The sequence below is a fragment of the Asterias rubens genome, chromosome 20 (genome assembly GCF_902459465.1).
Source record: "Asterias rubens chromosome 20, eAstRub1.3, whole genome shotgun sequence".
Taxonomy (NCBI): domain Eukaryota; kingdom Metazoa; phylum Echinodermata; class Asteroidea; order Forcipulatida; family Asteriidae; genus Asterias; species Asterias rubens.
This window is the reverse complement of record NC_047081.1, coordinates 5,843,362-5,854,473: the sequence shown is the minus strand read 5'-3', so window position 1 is coordinate 5,854,473 and position 11,112 is coordinate 5,843,362. Positions and strand designations below refer to the sequence as shown.

General features: G+C 43.1%; 32 non-coding genes across 32 annotated transcripts; all 32 read left to right on the top strand.

The window, feature by feature from the left end:
• The first annotated feature begins 4,394 nt into the window (after positions 1-4,394).
• Positions 4,395-4,466, top strand: Trnap-ugg. Its single transcript has one exon. It is a non-coding gene; the product is annotated as a tRNA-Pro (tRNA).
• Positions 4,467-4,545: 79 nt separating this feature from the next.
• Trnap-ugg lies at positions 4,546-4,617 on the top strand. The gene has a single exon. It is a non-coding gene; the product is annotated as a tRNA-Pro (tRNA).
• Positions 4,618-4,698: 81 nt separating this feature from the next.
• Trnap-cgg lies at positions 4,699-4,770 on the top strand. Its single transcript has one exon. It is a non-coding gene; the product is annotated as a tRNA-Pro (tRNA).
• Positions 4,771-4,850: 80 nt separating this feature from the next.
• Trnap-ugg lies at positions 4,851-4,922 on the top strand. The gene has a single exon. It is a non-coding gene; the product is annotated as a tRNA-Pro (tRNA).
• Positions 4,923-5,010: 88 nt separating this feature from the next.
• Trnap-agg lies at positions 5,011-5,082 on the top strand. Its single transcript has one exon. It is a non-coding gene; the product is annotated as a tRNA-Pro (tRNA).
• Positions 5,083-5,164: 82 nt separating this feature from the next.
• On the top strand, positions 5,165-5,236 carry Trnap-agg. The gene has a single exon. It is a non-coding gene; the product is annotated as a tRNA-Pro (tRNA).
• Positions 5,237-5,318: 82 nt separating this feature from the next.
• Trnap-cgg lies at positions 5,319-5,390 on the top strand. Its single transcript has one exon. It is a non-coding gene; the product is annotated as a tRNA-Pro (tRNA).
• Positions 5,391-5,472: 82 nt separating this feature from the next.
• On the top strand, positions 5,473-5,544 carry Trnal-cag. Its single transcript has one exon. It is a non-coding gene; the product is annotated as a tRNA-Leu (tRNA).
• An 81-nt stretch (positions 5,545-5,625) lies between these two features.
• On the top strand, positions 5,626-5,697 carry Trnap-ugg. Its single transcript has one exon. It is a non-coding gene; the product is annotated as a tRNA-Pro (tRNA).
• A 77-nt stretch (positions 5,698-5,774) lies between these two features.
• Positions 5,775-5,846, top strand: Trnap-agg. Its single transcript has one exon. It is a non-coding gene; the product is annotated as a tRNA-Pro (tRNA).
• An 80-nt stretch (positions 5,847-5,926) lies between these two features.
• Trnap-agg lies at positions 5,927-5,998 on the top strand. Its single transcript has one exon. It is a non-coding gene; the product is annotated as a tRNA-Pro (tRNA).
• An 88-nt stretch (positions 5,999-6,086) lies between these two features.
• Positions 6,087-6,158, top strand: Trnap-agg. Its single transcript has one exon. It is a non-coding gene; the product is annotated as a tRNA-Pro (tRNA).
• Positions 6,159-6,240: 82 nt separating this feature from the next.
• Positions 6,241-6,312, top strand: Trnap-agg. Its single transcript has one exon. It is a non-coding gene; the product is annotated as a tRNA-Pro (tRNA).
• Positions 6,313-6,394: 82 nt separating this feature from the next.
• Trnap-cgg lies at positions 6,395-6,466 on the top strand. The gene has a single exon. It is a non-coding gene; the product is annotated as a tRNA-Pro (tRNA).
• Positions 6,467-6,548: 82 nt separating this feature from the next.
• Positions 6,549-6,620, top strand: Trnal-cag. The gene has a single exon. It is a non-coding gene; the product is annotated as a tRNA-Leu (tRNA).
• Positions 6,621-6,701: 81 nt separating this feature from the next.
• On the top strand, positions 6,702-6,773 carry Trnap-ugg. Its single transcript has one exon. It is a non-coding gene; the product is annotated as a tRNA-Pro (tRNA).
• A 77-nt stretch (positions 6,774-6,850) lies between these two features.
• Positions 6,851-6,922, top strand: Trnap-agg. Its single transcript has one exon. It is a non-coding gene; the product is annotated as a tRNA-Pro (tRNA).
• An 80-nt stretch (positions 6,923-7,002) lies between these two features.
• Trnap-agg lies at positions 7,003-7,074 on the top strand. The gene has a single exon. It is a non-coding gene; the product is annotated as a tRNA-Pro (tRNA).
• Positions 7,075-7,156: 82 nt separating this feature from the next.
• On the top strand, positions 7,157-7,228 carry Trnap-cgg. The gene has a single exon. It is a non-coding gene; the product is annotated as a tRNA-Pro (tRNA).
• Positions 7,229-7,457: 229 nt separating this feature from the next.
• On the top strand, positions 7,458-7,529 carry Trnap-cgg. Its single transcript has one exon. It is a non-coding gene; the product is annotated as a tRNA-Pro (tRNA).
• Positions 7,530-7,611: 82 nt separating this feature from the next.
• On the top strand, positions 7,612-7,683 carry Trnap-agg. The gene has a single exon. It is a non-coding gene; the product is annotated as a tRNA-Pro (tRNA).
• Positions 7,684-7,772: 89 nt separating this feature from the next.
• Trnap-agg lies at positions 7,773-7,844 on the top strand. The gene has a single exon. It is a non-coding gene; the product is annotated as a tRNA-Pro (tRNA).
• An 82-nt stretch (positions 7,845-7,926) lies between these two features.
• Trnap-cgg lies at positions 7,927-7,998 on the top strand. The gene has a single exon. It is a non-coding gene; the product is annotated as a tRNA-Pro (tRNA).
• Positions 7,999-9,169: 1,171 nt separating this feature from the next.
• Trnap-ugg lies at positions 9,170-9,241 on the top strand. The gene has a single exon. It is a non-coding gene; the product is annotated as a tRNA-Pro (tRNA).
• A 78-nt stretch (positions 9,242-9,319) lies between these two features.
• Positions 9,320-9,391, top strand: Trnap-agg. Its single transcript has one exon. It is a non-coding gene; the product is annotated as a tRNA-Pro (tRNA).
• Positions 9,392-9,630: 239 nt separating this feature from the next.
• Positions 9,631-9,702, top strand: Trnap-agg. The gene has a single exon. It is a non-coding gene; the product is annotated as a tRNA-Pro (tRNA).
• An 80-nt stretch (positions 9,703-9,782) lies between these two features.
• Positions 9,783-9,854, top strand: Trnap-ugg. Its single transcript has one exon. It is a non-coding gene; the product is annotated as a tRNA-Pro (tRNA).
• An 82-nt stretch (positions 9,855-9,936) lies between these two features.
• On the top strand, positions 9,937-10,008 carry Trnap-ugg. The gene has a single exon. It is a non-coding gene; the product is annotated as a tRNA-Pro (tRNA).
• Positions 10,009-10,088: 80 nt separating this feature from the next.
• On the top strand, positions 10,089-10,160 carry Trnap-ugg. Its single transcript has one exon. It is a non-coding gene; the product is annotated as a tRNA-Pro (tRNA).
• Positions 10,161-10,239: 79 nt separating this feature from the next.
• Positions 10,240-10,311, top strand: Trnap-ugg. Its single transcript has one exon. It is a non-coding gene; the product is annotated as a tRNA-Pro (tRNA).
• Positions 10,312-10,399: 88 nt separating this feature from the next.
• On the top strand, positions 10,400-10,471 carry Trnap-ugg. The gene has a single exon. It is a non-coding gene; the product is annotated as a tRNA-Pro (tRNA).
• A 421-nt stretch (positions 10,472-10,892) lies between these two features.
• Positions 10,893-10,964, top strand: Trnap-agg. The gene has a single exon. It is a non-coding gene; the product is annotated as a tRNA-Pro (tRNA).
• The last annotated feature ends 148 nt before the right edge of the window (positions 10,965-11,112 follow it).

Below are 11,112 nucleotides of genomic sequence, written 5' to 3'. Positions count from 1 at the left end.
GTAAATAGTTCTGGCACTCGAAATCTGCACTTAATGAATTTGAACATATTCAGGCGACAAGCTGTAAATGCTATAATGATGTAATGCGACAAAAGTGTGCTTTATTCTACTTGGTGATGGAATGCTCTACTTAAAGGGCAGGTACGAAATCAACTTTGAAGTGCTGCTTTTCCTCTCTCTCTCGAAAAGATGAACCGATCCTTGATTTATTACAATGTTTTGCTACCATTTAAGCATAACCTTCAACTATGTATCAACTAACGTTCAGAAGTCATTAACTTGATATAAAAACGTACAGGGGTCACCGACTTCAGTCCTCATCTTGATTAGTTGATGGTTAGTAATCAATCTTTACGTTACTCGGATAAACATTAATAATATGTATCCAAGCATGACAAATATAATGACCATAGTGGAGAAAAGGTTTAACGAACAAGGTTCCAATGTTGCTATATTTAAAAAAGTCGCCACAATCGCTGTCATTTTTAATAGTGCGCTTATGTTCACGCATATTTCGACGCCCTCGGGCAAATTTGCTCTTTTTGTAAAAAATGTTTGATTATCTATTTTTTGGAATTGTAATGTTTTTCAAAATCGTAAATTCGGAAGGTAATTCGGTCGTTGGACCGCAAGTTTGTGAATGCTAACCAAATCATAAACACATAACATTTACCTCTACAGATGCTTTACCGAATGTGTAATCCACATTGGTGTCCGACGGAGCTACAAATAGACAGACACCGAAGGATTACATAAGCTCAGCATCCTCTAAAACATATAGTTCGCTTGGCCTTTCTTAAGAAAAGTTAACTGAAAGTCTTCTATCCATTTGAGTGAGAAATTACCCCTTCTCCAAAACTACGCAACTTCAGAGGGAGCTGTTCCTCAAAATGTTCTATACTATCAACAGCTCTCTAATGTTCGTTGCCAAGTAAGTTTGTATGATAACAACTGTTGGAGATAATTACGAATAGTGTCCAGTGCCTTTAAAGCGTAAATGAAGTTCTTTGAAGATACAGTTTTAGGAAATGCAAACCACACTATGTGGCGTCAAAGGTCGCGTCAGAGGTTCAGGTTCCTTTTATAACATTATTGTCTGAAACATTAGTCATGTTGTAGAAAACAATTTAATCTCTGAAAACAGCTGTTTCAGAGTTGGACTATCATTATATAATTGTTCACATCGGCTGAGCATTCACAGACGTACACAATCGATGCTATTCAAGAAATTCCCCATAAAACGCTGTTATTTAATTATGATAGTGACTGTTGTTACAAAGAAGCAACTAGGCCTAGAGTTAAAGCTGTCTGAAGTTCCCTGATACACATGTCTCGGTGATACCATGGGAATTTAAATATCGAAAAGGCTAGAGACCCTCGGTCCATTGCTTCGGACGAATAGGTGCAACAATTAAGTTTCAGGGATAGTCCGGTGGAAGGAAAGCTGTGTCTGTCTGGGCATGCACGTCGACGGGGAATATTTCTCGTTCTCAGACCCATCAGGGACACTGAAGCCAAACAGTCGCGGTCAGACCTGATTGTCTGTCATTGACGACCATACACTCATTCGTCAACGTGTTCCTTACTTCCCTAGACAAATACACGATAAAATACCAACTTGTTCAAAGTGAATGACCAGTCAAACATTATTCATACAATTATTTTCCGGTAGTTACTTTGTCCACGATCACCTTTGCCGGCGTAAAAAAAATTGGGAGGTCCGCGGAACTTGATTGGATATAATGTGGTATCCCCTTTAATAACTTAATGTGCGCAGATTTAACCAAGATGTGGATCTTTCATTGGGAGAGTTGAATGAAAGCGTTTGCTGTTAATGTCCAAGTCACAGTATTATCCGGTGGGAAGTACGGTAACTGACTGCACAAAATCGTAGGCCAACCATCTAAGCCCCGAAGCAGTGATAGATAGCTGCAACATATCTCGGCAGTCTTGATCTATAGATACGTTCACCAGTTAATAATACGAAGAAGAGGACACAAATTTACAGTCAGTCGTACCCTTTGATGTCCCGACAGGAAAACTCAATTTCTGAGCATGAAGTATCGTTTTTCTGGTCAACCTGCGAGTTTAATGAGCTAAACAGCAATGGTATACTTGCAGAACTGAGGGCGCTATATACGTTTGTCAATGCTAGTTTTCTTGGTACAACAGTGTTATAATATGTATAAATTACTGGCGGGTCAGGCAGTTTCTCACCATTAATTACCAGCCAGTTGTCCAAACATCTAATGGTAATTGATTTAAATACAATGTTGTTGTAGAACATTTCGTTTTGGTTATTTAAATCTTCAAAATGAAAAAAATTGAGCAATGGTACCGACAGGTGACGTGAGTTACGGGGCACAAGGGGTTTATCCCCTTTTCTAAGGGCACTTCTGGCCAACTAAAATTAAATTTGTTGTTTTCGTTTGAATGTCTTTTAAACAATCCCCCTTTTAGTATTCTTGCTATGCCAATTACTGGCGGTTTTGCTTTTAAAGGGAAGTACACGTTTGGTAATTACTAAAAACAAACAAATATTAACTTAAAAACTGACTTGGTAACAAGCATTGGAGAGCTGATAATAGTATAAAACATTGTGGGAAACGACTCCCTCTGAAGTAACGTAGTTTTTGAGAAAGAGGTAATTTCTCACTAAAATAATAAAAGACTTCTAGCCAGAAGTCTTTTATTCCTATCTGAAAGCACACAAATTCGTCCAACTAGGGTGTTTTTTCTCTCATGATTTTCTCGCAACTTCGATAACCAATTTAGCTCAAACTTTCACAGGTTTGTTATTTCATGCTTATGATGGGATACAGCAAGTGAGAAGACTGGTCTTTGACAATACCCAAACGTGTATTCCCTTTAAATATAATCTTACGTGAGTGTAAAAACCAATATATTGTCCGCGTGTAAAATTTAAAAGTAATCACATTTTAAAACTCATAAATGTAACATTTTACTTTGGAAATGTTTATTCTAAAAAGTCAAGATATCAAATGAAAGGGGGAGGGGGGTCCGATTTCGGGGCGTTATGAGCATCACAGAGAGGGAGAGGAGCACACGTAAGCAATTTTTAATAATTTAATTAACAAATAAAAATAAAACCAAAACCTGTGAAAATTTCAGCATCCAAGTTAGATTTTATTTATTTTTTATTTGTTAATTAATTTTTTTTATTATTATTCTTTACTATGCTCTCTTGTTGCTATTACTTATAATAAACTTGAGGACTACAACTTGAATAATTTAACTGTACAAGTACAGCTGATTTGGTGTGGACAATTTCAATGATGATAAAGCAAGTCTTTAGACATTGGATTTTGATTTCGCTTATACTCGAACAAGATGTAAATGTCAGTATTTGCAGTCCCCTACATAATTGGTTTTCTTTATCAGTCACAGTAACCTCGATGTGTAAAATTATGTTATTGTTAGTATATGTAGAGTAAACATGTGATATAAAACTCAGAGCTGCCGATGTGAAATCGAAAACAAAAAAACGGTACAATGTGTGCCAGAGGGAACCTATATCACACAAGTACAAAAGAGTCCACGGTTCGGGAAAGGTTTACAGTCGGATACCGTATACAAAACCAATAGGAGCTGTTGCAAAAAAAAACGTTTCGAGTATAAACAAAAGAGGGACAACAGGAGGCCCACGCAGGCGTATTCTAGCTTGTGTATGTGCAAAGGGAGAGGGGTTTTCGGGCAGCTATTTCCACGCAGCTATTTCCACGAAGTTCCCCCGACACTGGTCTCATTCTTACCCCTGTTAACGGCAAAAGTCCGCCCCTTGTGAGGAAGCAGAGTTTCTTGACTGAAATACCAACACACTGTTGACCTACACAGTGACTTGTCCATTGTCCTTATATGGACCGACGCCCTTTCACAGCCCGGCAGTTGGTCCTCGGGTTAGGCGATCAAACGGTACCGGTAAAGCGATAGACTTAGATTTGATTTCAAGTATGAGATCGTGGTTATTCCTCTGCATCAGCCACGAAAAAAATGCCCCTGCGTTATTAGGTATCACACGTGCTCTAACTCGCAATCTCACGACGGAGGTTTATTGCAAGAGGGAGCTTTTACAGCCAATAATGTAGCGGCTATCAGGACGACTAAAGACTTGGAACCAAGTCTACAATAGACCGAGCATGAGTCTCCCGCGTTTCAAAAACAAGAAAACAACTTGCGCATAAATTAAATGGTATGAAGATGGGTCATGGTTGAAAACTTGCTCTTGAAATGTTGTTGCTTGAAATGCTTTAGGTTTCTCGCAGAGGTCCCGGGTTCAATTCTCGGACAAGCCCTATGAGTTAACAATTGTTTTGTACTCACTTTGCACCCCCATCAGGTTAGAGAAATGAGAACAGTCAAGGTCAAAATACATCGGCTTGTTGGTCTAGTGGCATGATTCTCGCTTTGGGTGCGAGAGGTACCGGGTTTAATTCCCGGACAAGCCCTTTGAGTGCAATTGTTTTGTACTCACTTTGCACTCCCATCAGGTAAGAGAAATGAGACCAGTCAAAGTCAATATACTTCGGCTTGTTGGTCTAGTGGCATGATTCTCGCTTTGGGTGCGAGAGGTCTCAGGTTCAATTCCCGGACAAGCCATTTGAGTACAATTGTTTTGTACTCACTTTATTACCCCCATTAGGTTAGAAAAAAAGAGAACAGTCAAGGTCAATATACATCGGCTTGTTGGTCTAGTGGCATGATTCTCGCTTCGGGTGCGAGAGGTCCCGGGTTCAATTCCCGGACAAGCCCTTTGAGTGCAATTGTTTTGTACTCACTTTATTACCCCCATCAGGTAAGAGAAATGAGAACAGTCAATGTCAGTATACATCGGCTTGTTGGTCTATTGGCATGATTCTCGCTTTGGGTGCGAGAGCTCACGGGTTCAATTCCCGGACAAGCCCTTTGAGTGCCCCCTTTTTTTTTTACTCACTTTGCACCCCCATCAGGTTAGAGAAATTAGAACAGTCAAGGTCAGACTCAATATACATCGGCTTGTTGGTCTAGTGGCATGATTCTCGCTTAGGGTGCGAGAGGTCCCGGGTTCAATTCCCGGACAAGCCCGTTGAGTGTACAATTGTTTTTGTACTCACTTTGCACCCCCATCAGGTAAGAGAAAAGAGAACAGTCAAGGTCAATATACATCGGCTTGTTGGTCTAGTGGCATGATTCTCGCTTAGGGTGCGAGAGGTCCCGGGTTCAATTCCCGGACAAGCCCGTTGAGTGTACAATTGTTTTTGTACTCACTTTGCACCCCCATCAGGTAAGAGAAAAGAGAACAGTCAAGGTCAACATACATCGGCTTGTTGGTCTAGTGGCATGATTCTCGCTTCGGATGCGAGAGGTCCCGGGTTCAATTCCCGGACAAGCCCGTTGAGTGTACAATTGTTTTTGTACTCACTTTGCACCCCCATCAGGTAAGAGAAAAGAGAACAGTCAATGTCAATATACATCGGCTGGTTAGTCTAGTGGCATGATTCTCGCTTCAGGTGCGAGAGGTCCCGGGTTCAATTCCCGGACAAGCCCGTTGAGTGTCTATTGTGTTTGTACTCACTTTGCACTGCCATCAGGTAAGAGAAAAGAGAACAGTCAAGGTCAATAGTCATCGGCTTGTTGGTCTAGTGGCATGATTCTCGCTTTGGGTGCAAGAGGTCCCGGGTTCAATTCCCGGACAAGCCCTTTGGGTTCAATGGTTTTTACTCACTTTTGCACCCCATCAGGAAGAGAAATTAGAACAGTCAAGGTCGAAATACATCGGCTTGTTGGTCTAGTGGCATGATTCTCGCTTAGGGTGCGAGAGGTCCCGGGTTCAATTCCCGGACAAGCCCTTTGAGTGCAATTGTTTTGTACTCACTTTATTACCCCAATCAGGTTAGAGAAATGAGAACAGTCAATGTCAATATACATCGGCTTGTTGGTCTAGTGGCATGATTCTCGCTTAGGGTGCGAGAGCTCACGGGTTCAATTCCCGGACAAGCCCGTTGAGTGTACAATTGTTTTTGTACTCACTTTGCACCCCCATCAGGTTAGAGAAATTAGAACAGTCAAGGTCAGACTCAATATACATCGGCTTGTTGGTCTAGTGGCATGATTCTCGCTTAGGGTGCGAGAGGTCCCGGGTTCAATTCCCGGACAAGCCCGTTGAGTGTACAATTGTTTTTGTACTCACTTTGCACCCCCATCAGGTAAGAGAAAAGAGAACAGTCAAGGTCAATATACATCGGCTTGTTGGTCTAGTGGCATGATTCTCGCTTAGGGTGCGAGAGGTCCCGGGTTCAATTCCCGGACAAGCCCGTTGAGTGTACAATTGTTTTTGTACTCACTTTGCACCCCCATCAGGTAAGAGAAAAGAGAACAGTCAAGGTCAACATACATCGGCTTGTTGGTCTAGTGGCATGATTCTCGCTTCGGATGCGAGAGGTCCCGGGTTCAATTCCCGGACAAGCCCGTTGAGTGTACAATTGTTTTTGTACTCACTTTGCACCCCCATCAGGTAAGAGAAAAGAGAACAGTCAATGTCAATATACATCGGCTGGTTAGTCTAGTGGCATGATTCTCGCTTCAGGTGCGAGAGGTCCCGGGTTCAATTCCCGGACAAGCCCGTTGAGTGTCTATTGTGTTTGTACTCACTTTGCACTGCCATCAGGTAAGAGAAAAGAGAACAGTCAAGGTCAATAGTCATCGGCTTGTTGGTCTAGTGGCATGATTCTCGCTTTGGGTGCAAGAGGTCCCGGGTTCAATTCCCGGACAAGCCCTTTGGGTTCAATGGTTTTTACTCACTTTTGCACCCCATCAGGAAGAGAAATTAGAACAGTCAAGGTCGAAATACATCGGCTTGTTGGTCTAGTGGCATGATTCTCGCTTAGGGTGCGAGAGGTCCCGGGTTCAATTCCCGGACAAGCCCTTTGAGTGCAATTGTTTTGTACTCACTTTATTACCCCAATCAGGTTAGAGAAATGAGAACAGTCAATGTCAATATACATCGGCTTGTTGGTCTAGTGGCATGATTCTCGCTTAGGGTGCGAGAGCTCACGGGTTCAATTCCCGGACAAGCCCGTTGAGTGTACAATTGTTTTTGTACTCACTTTGCACCCCCATCAGGTAAGAGAAAAGAGAACAGTCAAGGTCAATATACATCGGCTTGTTAGTCTAGTGGCATGATTCTCGCTTCGGGTGCGAGAGGTCCCGGGTTCAATTCCCGGACAAGCCCTTTGGGTTCAATTGTTTTGTACTCACTTTGCACCCCCATCAGGTATAAGAAAAGAGAACAGTCAAAGTCAAAATACATCGGCTTGTTGGTCTAGTGGCATGGTTTCGTTTAGGGTGCGAGAGGTCCCGGGTTCAATTCCCGGACAAGCCCTTGAGTGCAATTGTTTTGTACTCACTTTATTACCCCCATCAGGTTAGAGAAATGAGAACAGTCAATGTCAATATACATCGGGTTGTTGGTCTATTGGCATGATTCTCGCTTCGGGTGCGAGAGGTCCCGGGTTCAATTCCCGGACAAGCCCTTTGAGTGTACAATTCTTTTGTACTCACTTTGCACCCCCATCAGGTTAGAAAAAAAGAGAACAGTCAAGGTCAATATACATCGGCTTGTTGGTCTAGTGGCATGATTCTCGCTTAGGGTGCGAGAGGTCCCGGGTTCAATTCCCGGACAAGCCCTTTGAGTGTAATTGTTTTTTTTGTACTCACTTTGCACCCCCATCAGGTTAGAGAAATTAGAACAGTCAAGGTCAGACTCAATATACATCGGCTTGTTGGTCTAGTGGCATGATTCTCGCTTAGGGTGCGAGAGGTCCCGGGTTCAATTCCCGGACAAGCCCTTTCAGTGTACAATTGTTTTGTACTCACTTTGCACCCCCATCAGGTTAGAAAAAAAGAGAACAGTCAAGGTCAATATACATCGGCTTGTTGGTCTAGTGGCATGATTCTCGCTTCGGGTGCGAGAGGTCCCGGCTTCAATTCCCGGACAAGCCCTTTGGGTGCAATTGTTTTGTACTCACTTTGCACCCCCATCAGGTTTAAGAAGTTAGAACAGTCAAGGTCAATATAAACTGCTCACAAAAAGTAAGGAAACTTTTTTCAATCCAGTTTATTTGTTATTATTTAATACTCTCTTTGTATATGGTATATATCAATGCAAAGCTGAACTGTTCCTCTTTAAAATGATACCACGTTTGCAACGATTACATGTTGCTGGACTTGACCACGTTAATGAGAATGAGACGAAGTCAAAAATCAAATGTGCCAAATTTAGCAATTTCGTGTTACTGTGTGAGCAATCAATTTGACACTGTATTTCAAACAAGCAAGACAACGTATACTGATCTTAATCCACTTTATTGGGACAAGAAGTTTGGTATAGAGCAAGAACATTTTTAATACACTTTATTGATACAAGAAGTTTAGTAGAGTGGATGATCCGAAGGCGTTGGTGACAGCCTGGCACCTTCTTCTCATGCTGCACACAAGTCTTGTGATGCGCTGCTGAGGGATGGTGTTCCATTCTTCATTAGGGAACCTGGTTAGGTCAGCCACAGTTGACGTGTCGGTGGTTCTGGTGCGGACAGCAAGACCAAGCTGGTCCCACAGATGTTCCATGTGATTCAGGTCTGGACTGTTAGCGGGCCAATCCATCGGGTGGACCCCAACATTATTCAGGTTGTAGCCAGTCACCAGTCGGGCTCGATGGGGGCGAGCGTTGTCCTTTTGAAACATGGCATTTGGTCCAAGAGTCTGCAAGTATGGGACTCCAATCGGCTGTAGACATCGTCTTCCAAATGCCCATCAAACAAGGTTTTTTCAAGAGGTTAGGGTTAATTCTGTCTGGTGGAGCTCACCGCTGCAAATCTTTGTGTAAACCACTGCATTTATGGTTCTGAAAAGCTCGATCAGTTTCATCACCTATTGACCATTTTAGCACAAATAACGGTAATTTTGGCACATTTGATTTGTGACTTTGCCTAATAGTTATTCGTGTAGCCAAGTTCAGCAACATGTGAAACTGGATTGTAAAAAGTTTCCTTACTTTTTGTGAGCAGTTTACATCGGCTTCCCGGACAAGCCCGTTGAGTGTCTATTGTTTTTGTACTCACTTTGCACTGCCATCAGGTAAGAGAAAAGAGAACAGTCAAGGTCAATATACATCGGCTTGTTGGTCTAGTGGCATGATTCTCGCTTTGGGTGTGAGAGGTCCCGGGTTCAATTCCCGGACAAGCCCTTTGAGTGCAATTGTTTTGTACTCACTTTGCACCCGATCAGGTTAGAGAAATGAGAACAGTCAAGGTCAAAATACATCGGCTTGTTGGTCTAGTGGCAGGATTCTCGCTTAGGGTGCGAGAGGTCCCGGGTTCAATTCCCGGACAAGCCCTTTGAGTGCAATTGTTTTGTACTCACTTTATTACCCCCATAAGGTTAGAGAAATGAGAACAGTCAATGTCAATATACATCGGCTTGTTTGTCTATTGGCATGATTCTCGCTTTGGGTGCGAGGGGTTTCGGGTACAATTCCCGGACAAGCCCTTTGAGTGTACAATTGTTTTGTACTCACTTTGCATTCCCATCAGCTTAGAGAAATTAGAACAGTCAAGGTCAGACTTAATATACATCGGCTTGTTGGTCTAGTGGCATGATTCTCGCTTAGGCTGCGAGGGATCCCGGGTTCAATTCCCGGACAAGCCCTTTGACTGTACAATTGTTTTGTACTCACTTTGCACCCGATCAGGTTAGAGAAATGAGAACAGTCAATGTCAATAGACATCGGCTTGTTGGTCTAGTGGCATGATTCTCGCTTTGGGTGCGAGAGGTCCCGGGTTCAATTCCCGGACAAGCCCTTTGAGTGTACAATTGTTTTTGTACTCACTTTACACCCCCAATAGGTGAGAGAAAAGAGAACAGTCAAGGTCAAAATACATCGGCTTGTTGGTCAAGTGGCATGATTCTCGCTTTGGGTGCGAGAGGTCCCGGGTTCAATTCCCGGACAAGCCCGTTGAGTGTACAATTGTTTTGTACTCACTTTGCACCCCATCAGGTTAGAGAAATGAGAACATTCAAGGTCAATAAACATCGGCTTGTTGGTCTAGTGGCATGATTCTCGCTTTGGGTGCGAGAGGTCCCGGGTTCAATTCCCGGACAAGCCCTTTGGGTGCAATTGTTTTGTTCTCACTTTGCACCCCCATCAGGTAAGATAAATGAGAACAGTCAAGGTCAATAAACATCGGCTTGTTGGTCTAGTGGCATGATTCTTGCTTTGGGTGCGAGAGGTCCCGGGTTCAATTCCCGGACAATCCCTTTGAGTGCATTTGTTTTTTTGTACTCACTTTGCATTCCCATCAGGTTAGAGAAATTAAAACAGTCAAGGTCAGACTAAATACACATCGGCTTGTTGGTCTAGTGGCATGATTCTCGCTTTGGGTGCGAGAGGTCCCGGGTTCAATTCCCGGACAAGCCCTTTGAGTGTTCAATTGTTTTTGTACTCACTATGCACTCCCATCACTCCCGGGTTCAATTCCCGGACAAGCCCTTTGAGTGTAAAAACTTTTTTGGTACTTACTTTGCACTCCCATCAGGTTAGAGAAATGAGAACAGCAATGTCAATATACATCGACTTGTTGGTCTAGTGGCATGCTTTTCGCTTTGGGTGCGAGAGGTCCCGGGTTCAATTCCCGGACAAACCCTTTGAGTGCAATTGTTTTGTACTCACTTTGCACTCCACTCAGGTCAGAGAAAAGAGAACAGTCAAGGTTTTGGGTGCGAGAGGTCCCGGGTTCAATTCCCGGACAAGCCCTTTGGGTGTACAATTTTGTTTTACTTCCTTTGCACCCCCGTCAGTAAGGTTAGCGAAATGAGAACAGTCAAGGTCAAAATACATCGGCTTGTTGGTCTAGTGGCATGATTCTCGCTCAGGGTGCGAGAGGTCCCGGGTTCAATTCCCGGACAAGCCCTTTGAGTGCAATTGTTTTGTACTCACTTTATTACCCCCATAAGGTTAGAGAAATGAGAACAGTCAATGTCAATATACATCGGGTTGTTGGTCTATTGGCATGATTCTCGCTTTGGGTGCGAGGGGTCACGGGTACAATTCCCGGACAA